This window comes from Molossus molossus, unplaced genomic scaffold (genome assembly GCF_014108415.1).
Source record: "Molossus molossus isolate mMolMol1 unplaced genomic scaffold, mMolMol1.p scaffold_m16_p_2, whole genome shotgun sequence".
Classification (NCBI taxonomy): Eukaryota; Metazoa; Chordata; class Mammalia; order Chiroptera; family Molossidae; genus Molossus; species Molossus molossus.
The window spans coordinates 55,617,973-55,626,843 of record NW_023425355.1 but is presented as its reverse complement, the minus strand read 5'-3'; the positions used below and the strand labels follow the sequence as shown (position 1 = coordinate 55,626,843).

Here is an 8,871-nt window from a genome sequence, read left to right as displayed (position 1 = left end):
AGGATTCAATAGTAGATTAGAAGCTGAACACCGAAGTAGCAAGTTAGAACACAAAGTAGAAACAAAACACGCACACAGAGCAGCAAATGGGGAAAAAAATTAAAAAGCAGAAAAAGAGTTTAAAGGAGATTTGGGACAAAACGAAATGCAACAACATTCACATCATAAGGGTACTGGAAGGAGAAGAATCAGAGGAAGGGATAAAAAAATATATTTGAAGAAATAATGACAGAAAACTTTCCTAAATTGGTGAAGAAAAAAGTCACACAAGTCCATGAAACACAGAGAGTCCCTCCCAATCAAGATCAACCCAAAGAGACCCACAGCTAGAAACATCATCATAAAAATGGCAAACATTAAAGACAAAAAAAGAATCTTAAAGGAAGCAAGAGAGAGACAGAAAGTTACCTACAACGGAGCTCCCATTAGACTGTCAGCTGATTTCTCAATAGAAACACTGCAGGCCAGAAGGGAGTGGCATGACGTAAAATAAGTACTGAAAGGCAAGTGACTGAATCCAAGACTACTCTATCCAGCAAAGCTATCATTCAAAATTGAAGGAGAAATAAGGAGCTTCACAGACAAAAAAAAAAAAAAAAAGCGAAAGGAATTTGCCACCACCAAACCAGCACTGCAAGAAATGCTGAAGGAACTGTTGTATGAATAAGAAAAAACAAAGAGAGAAAGAGAAACACAGGCATAAAATAAAAATGGCAACTAGTAAGTATCTATCAATAATAACCTTAAATGTAAATGACTTAAATGTTCCAACCAAAAGACATAGGATAGCTGATTGGATAAAAAAAAAAAAAAACATGTCCCATATATATGCTGTCTGTAAGAGACCCACCTCACAACAAAAGACTCACACAGGATCAAAGTGAAAAAAATGAAAAAAAATTTTCCAAGCAAATAGAAGTGAAGGGGGAAAAAAAAAAAAGCTGGGGTAGCAATATTTACATCTGATAAGATAGACTTCAAAACGAGGGCCATAATAAGAGACAAAAAAGGTCAATGCATAACATTAAAGGGATCAATCCAACAAGAGGTTATAACACTGATAAACATATATGCATCGAATACAGGAGCACCAAAAAATTTATTTAAATTTCTGGAGGACTTGGAGGGAGACATCAATAGCAATACAATCATAGTGGGTGACTTTAACACCCCACTAACACCATTGGAAAGATCTTCTAGACAAAAAATTAACAAGGACACAGATTCCTTAAATGACAAACCAGATCAGTTGAATTTAATTGATATTTACAGAACCTTTCACCCTAAAGCTGCAGAATATACATTCTTGTCAAGTGCACATGGGACATTCTCGAACATAGAGCACATGTTAGGACACAAAGTAAGTCTCTACAAATTCAAGAAGATTAATATCATATCAAGCATCTTCTCAGGTCACGATGGCATGAAACTAGAAATCAATTACAACAAAAACACACAAAACATTCAGACACATGGAAACAAATAGCATGTTATTAAACAACAAATGGGTTACCAAAGAGATTAGGGAAGAAATTTACAAATTCCTGGAAACTTCCCAGCCAGTGTGGCTCAGTGTTTGAGCAATGATTCATGCACCAAGAGGTCACCAGTTCGATTCCTGGTCAGGGCACATGCCCAGGACAAGGGCCTGATCCACAGGGGGGTGCATGCAGAAGGCGGCCAATCCACGTTCTCTCTCTTCGATGTTTCTATCGCTCTCTCCCTTTCCCTTCCTGACACTCTAAAATAAATACAGAAAAATATTTTTAAAAAATTCCTGGAAACCAATGAAAATGAATATACAACAACACAAAGTCTATGGGATGCAGCAAAAGCAGTCCAGAAAGGGAAGTTCATAGCACTACAGGCCTATATCAAGAACCAAGAAAAATTCTTAATTGAATTTCTAACCCCACAACTTAAAGAACTAGACAGTAAACAAAAAGAAAAACCCAGAACAAGTAGAAGATAGGAAACAGTAAAGGTCAAAGCAGAAATAAACGACTTAGAAACTAAAACAAACAAACAAAAAATGTAAAAGATCAATGAAACCAAGAGTTGATTCTTTGAAAAGATAAACAAGATTGATGGACCCTTAGCCAGACTTACCAAGAAACCAAAAGAGAGGACACAGATAAACAAAATCAGAAACAAAAGAGAAGTAACAACTGACATCACAGAAATACAAAGGATTATTAAAACATATTATGAACAATTATACACCAACAAATTGAACAATCTAGGTGAAATGGACAAATTTCTATTATAACACAGTCTTCCAAAACTGAACCAGGAAGAGATAGAAAACTTGAACAGACCAATAACAACAAAGAAAATTGAAGATGTAATCAAGAAACTCCCTGAAAACAAAAGCCCAGGCCCGGATGACTTCATGGGGGAGTTTTACCAACCATTCAGAGAAGACCAGTCTCCTCAAACTATTCCAAAAAAATCTAAGAATATGGAAAACTCCCGAACTCATTTTATGAGGCCAGCATAATCCTAATTCCAAAATTGGATAAAGACACTACAAAGAAAGAAAACTACAGGTCAATATCCCTGATGAACAAAGAGGCCAAAATCCTTAACAAACTATGACCAAATCGGATTCAGCAATACATCAAAAACATTATTCATGATCAACTGGAATTCATCCCAGGGATGCAAGGATGGTACAATATTCTCAAATCAATAAATGTGATACACCACATAAACAAAATGAAAAGTAAAACCATATGATCTTACCAATAGACGCTGAAAAAGCATTCAACAAAAATCGAGCACCAAATTCTGATAAAAATGCTCAGCCATGTGGAAACAGAGGACTCATATTTTGAAGTAATAAAGGCCACATATGAAAAACCTACAGCCAATATCATGCTCAATGAGCAAAAACTAAAAGCATTTCCCTTAAGAATGGAACAAGACAGGGATGCCCACTTTCGCCACTCTTTTTTAACACACTACTGGAAGCCTCAGCCACAGCAGTTAGAAATGAAGAAAGAATAAAAGGGATCTAAATTGGAAAGGAAGAAGTGAAACTGTCATTATTTGCAGATGATATGATATTGTACATAGAAAAACCTAAAGACTCTATCTAAATCTACTACATTTCATAAATGAGCCTGTTGGGGAAGGGCTCACCAAAGGAACAAGGGCCTCTGCCAGCAAGTCTGACTGGGAGAAAGCTGCCTCTCCAACTCTCACACCAATGCCAAACAACACAGCTTTTGTTGTTGTTTTTTTTTTACTGATTTCACTGGTGCCTTTCAAGCCCATAAGGAATGAGTCCGAAGAATCTCTTGTTGTCAACCTAATGAAGCATTCAAAGAAGATATATGACTCTTTTCAGGGTGAACTTGAAGATTATATCAAAATGCAGAAAGCCAGAGGCTTAGAACCAAAGACATGTTCTAGACAGATGAGAGAAGACTATTTGGAAACCTGTAGGTATAAAGAAGAGGTTGATTTCAGACCCAGGTATAGAATGTTTGATCAAAGAATCCCATCTGAAAGCATCCGGATCCATCCAAGGTCATGCGGTATTTCACAAACAGTGGAAAACCAGTTACTACCGGCTACCGGCTCATGACAGCAGGCTGAGACTAGACATCCTGAGCTACTGTCAATTCACCAGGGACTGTTTCTCAGAAAAACCAGTACCTGTGAACCTTAGTCAGCAGGAGTATAATTATATCCCAAACAGTGTAGAATCTAGAGTTTACAAGCACCTCTTAGAAAACAGTACCAGTGCCCATAAAGCCGGTCATAAACATATACATCAAAAGAGAAAAAGGCACCCAGAATAAGGCAGAGGAAAATCAGAGGAGAAGCAGCCCAACCATAAGAGGAAAAAAAGGTTGTAAGGAAATAGATGTAGACAAGAGCATCCAAAAGAAAACAGAGGTAGAAACAGTCGGGATCAGCATAGAGAAGCTTAAGAATCAATGAGAGAAAAAGAGCCGAGATGTAACCTCTAATAAAGAGGATCATAAGCATAAAAAAGAGAAAAATGAACAAGGCAAAGAAAGGACAGGAGGAAATCCTTGGATTTTGAAGCTTTGAGGTTAAACTGAAAAATCACTGGGGAGATTGGTTTTATGATGTTTATGTTCATAGCACTTTTCTCATGTAAACAAGTACTTTAACTTCTAACAAAGGCCAAATGAACAGAAAGTATTTAGGCCCTGGCTGGGTAGCTTAGTTGGTTGGAACGTCATCCCAATATGCCAAGCTTTCAGGTTCAATCCCCATTCAGGGCACATATAAGAAGCAATCAATGAGTGCAGAAATAAATGAAACAACAAATTGATGTTTTTCTCTCTCTTTCTCTTTCCCTCCTGCTTCCTCTCTCTAAAATCAATCAATAAGAAAAATTTTGAAAAAGTATTTAATATGCTTGATCTCCAACATGAAAATTACTTCTCTTCATTTTTCTAAAAGCATTATTACATTTTTCTTATATATAATGTAATTTCCGTAATGAGAGTAGCTTTGCTTTTATTCATCAAATTGCTATAATGATGGAAGTATTTTTCCCTTGGGAATTAATTTATTTTAAATTGGAGGATTAATAGGCTTTGTAGAATCTATTTCTTGATTGGGTTTGTTTTTGTTTGGGATGGGATATTTTTATATTCAATAGTTCCCTCGAAGTAATTTAGATTTTTTTTCCTCTGTCAGATATATGTTTTGGTTTTTTTGAAGCACTGTATTTTCTAAATTGAAAAGTAGAGAATAAAATACATTAAAATAATAAGCTTAGGTCACATGTAGTTTTAAAAGTTTCAAAGGGTCTTGATACAAACTCAGTTTATAACAAATGTTTATAATAAAGTGTTTTATTTCTATAAAAAATTAATGAATTTGCCAAAGAAGCAGCATACAAAATTAATGTCAAGAAATTGATGCATTCTTATACACCAAGAATAAACTCACAAAAAGAGTAACTAAAAAAAAATTCCATTTACCATTGTGACAAAAAAAAAATTAAGATACATAGGAATAAACTTAACCAAAGAAGTAAAGGACCTCTTCACAGAAAACTACAGGCCATGAAAAAAGAAATACAGGAAGATATAAAAAGTGGAAGCATATACCTTGTTCATGGAATGGAACAATTAACATCATTAAAATGTCCATACATCCCAAAGCAATCTATAGATTCAATGCAATCCCCATCAAAATACCAATGACATATTTCACAGAACTAGAACAAATATTGCAAAAGTTTCTATTGAACCAAAAAAAGATCCCAAATAGAAAGAGAAACCTTGAAAAAATAATAAAAAAAGAACAAAGTAGGAGGGATCACAATACAAGAGATCAGATTTTACTACAAAGCTATTGTAATCAAAACAGCCTGGTACTGGCACAAGAACAGGCATATAGCTCAATGGAACAAAACAAATACATAGAAATTGACCCAAGACATGCTCAATTAATATTTGACAAAGGTGGCAAGAGCATACAATGGAGTAAAGACAGCCTCTTTAGTAAATGGTGTTGGGAAAATTAAACAGCTACATGCAAAAAAAAAAAAAAAATGAAGCTAGACCACCAACTTATACCATACACAAGAATAAACTCAAAATGGATAAAAGAATTAAATGTGACTCGTGAATCCATAAAAATTCTAGAAGAAAATGTAGGCAACAACATTTCAGACATCACATGCAGCAGAATTTTTACTGATACAATGCCTAAGGCAAAAGAAACAAAGGAAAAAATAAATACATGGGAATACATCAAACTAAAAATCTTCTGCACAGTGAAAGAAACAAGCATCAAAATTGAAAAAGAACCCACTAAATGGGAGAGTATAATTGCCAATGATACATCAAATAAGGAGTTAATTTCCAAAATATACAGAGTACTCATGCAGCTCAACAAAAGGAAGACAAGGAATCCAATTAACAAATGGGCAGAGGAGCTGAATAGACACCTCCCCAAACAGGACATACAAATGGCCAAGAGACATATGAAAAAAAATACTCAATGTCACTAATCATCAGAGAGATACAAATTGAACTGACTGAGATATCACTCCTCACCTGCCAGAATGGCTGCCATCAGCAAATCATCAAACAACAAGTGCTGTCAAGAGTGTGAAGAAAAAGGGACTCTAGTACATTGTTGGTGGGAATGCAGATTGGCGTTGCCACTATGGAAAACAATATGGTGTTTCTTCAAGAAATTAAAAATTGTTCTCTCATTTGACTCAGTGATCCCACTTCTAGGAATATATCCTAAGAAGTCTGAAACACCAGTCAGAGAGATACATGTACTCCTATTACATAACAGTACTATGTACAATTGCTAAGATCTGGGAACAGCTCTCGTGTCCATCAATAAATAAATGAGTGAAAAAGCTGTGGTACCTATACACAATGGAATACTATGCAGCTGTAAGAAAGAAAGATTTCTTATCATTTGAGAGGACCTGGAGGGACCTGGAGAGTATTACGCTAAGTTAAATAAGCCAGTCCGTGAAAGACAAATATCACCTGATCTCACTTATTTGTGGAATATGATGAACAAAATAGACCCAGACATATAGAAGTAAGGTACAGAGTAACAAACCTCAGAAGAGGGGGGTATGGGGGAGCAAAGAAATAAACCAAAGAACTTATATACATGTATGTCTAACCAATGGACATAGACAACAATGCCAGAGTGGTGGGCGGGCGGGATTGGGAGGAGGGTATCAATGGGTGAAAAAGGAGTAACATCGGTAACAAAAATAAATCAATTAAAAAAAGAATAAAAATAATGGATTAAATGTTCCAATCAAAAAGACATAAGGTGGCTGAATGAATAACAGAATATGACCTTTATATGTGCTGTCTACGAGAGTCTCACTTCAGATAGGAAGACACACACACTGAAAGTAAAGAAATGGAAAATATATTTCATAAAAATGGAGACAAAAAAAAAAAATCTGGGGCAGCAATGCATATACCAGACAAAATAGACTTTACTATTGTTATAAAAGACTTTAATATATATATATAAGAATTCTTTGTATTACTGTTACACTATTTAAGTCAGAAATTATTTCAAAAAATTAGTTTAAAATGTTTAATTAAATAATAAGCAAACAAAAATCCACAATATCAAGGAACTAAGATGTTTTTCATCTTGTTGATTGATCTTCCCCAGGGTGTTTATGTCATATGCATGTTCCACGCTGATGCATCAATTATGTACATCTATATTCCAGGCAACAGGATGGAAAGGGTAAGGATAGCAGAAGGAAGAAAGGATAAAAAGAGACCTTCTAAAAATTCCAGATGTCACTTTCTATGGCCAGAACTTAGTTTCTGTCACAGCTTCCTGCAAGGGGGGCCAAGAAATATCTTTATTTGCCTTACTAAAATTAAAGGAGTTATTATTTTTTTAGAAGAGAGCAATGGAAATTGAAGGGCAACAAGCAGTCTTAGTCATAACCTGATCCAGAAAACAGTGAATTTATGTCAGAAGAGCTAGAGAGAGAAAGTCGAGTATTCCAGCTGCGTAGCAGGCCTCAAGAACAACCGGTCCAGATCAGAGCAGGAAATAAGCTCCATAAGAAAAAACATGGCCTCAATGAGATATAGTATAACAAAAAATTGGAGAAAAATTCAGATATTACAAAGTTAAATAGAATTAAAAGAAAATGCCAATGCTAACTGGTATAATTGAAGGTGACTTTCATGTAAAAATAACTTTAAAAGACTACTATTACATGGATTTCTTTCATATGAATTTATTAAAGTTAGAAAATTTAAAACAAGTTTTCCCTGAACTTTTCATTTTAGTTTATAAATGTGAGTTTATTAATCGGCCCTATGTATAGCAACTAAATTTCCTTAAAAATTTTATACTGCATTGCAAATATATTTATTTTTTTAAAAAAATACTTTATTTTATTTTTAAAAATTTTTTATTTATTTTTTTGCTACAGATATTTCACCTTTTTTACCCCATTGGCAACCCCATCCTAACCCCACCCCCGCCCCATCCCTGCCCCATCCCCGGCTTAGTTGTCCATGTCCATTGGTCATGCATACATGCATATAAGTGCTGTGGTTTCTCTCTTCCACCTCCCCACCCCCTCTTCTGAGGGATGTCAGTCTGTGCCCTACTTCCATGTTTCTGAGTCTACCATATTCCTCAGAATGTTATGTCCATTATATTTCGTATATAAGTGAGATCATGTGGTATTTGTCTTTTTCTGCTTGGCTTCTTTCACTTAGGATAATACTTTCCAGGTCCCTCCACATCGTCTCAAAGGATAAGAGGTCTTTCTTTCTTTCCGCTGCATAGTACTCCATTGTGTATATGTACAACAGCTTTTTTCTCCATTCGTCTACTGATGGACACTTGGGCTGTTTCCAGATCTTAGCTATTGTAAATAGTGCTGCTATGAACATGGGGGTACATATATTCTTTCTAATTGGTGTTTCAGGCTTCTTAGGGTATATTCCTAGAAGCGGGATCACTGGGACAAATGGAAGTTCAATTTTTAATTTTTTGAGGTAACACCATATTGTTTTCCATAGCGGCTGCACCAGTCTGCATTCCCACCAGCAGTGTATTAGAGTCCCCTTTTCTCCACACCCTCGCCAACACATGTTGTTTGATGATTTCTTGATGGCGGCCATTCTGACAGGTATGAGGTGATACCTCATTGTGGTTTTAATTTGCATCTCTCTGATGATTAGTGATGTTGAGCATTTCCTCATATGTCTCTTGGCCATTTGTATGTCCTGTTTGGACAGGTGTCTATACAGCTCCTCGGCCCATTTTTTAATTGGGTTCTTTGTCTTCCTTCTGTTGAGTTGTATGAGCACTCTATATATATTGGAAATTGACCCCTTATCTGATACA

General features: G+C 35.6%; 1 pseudogene; it reads left to right on the top strand.

The window, feature by feature from the left end:
- Positions 1-3,316: 3,316 nt before the first annotated feature.
- Positions 3,317-4,065, top strand: LOC118635308 (annotated as a pseudogene).
- The last annotated feature ends 4,806 nt before the right edge of the window (positions 4,066-8,871 follow it).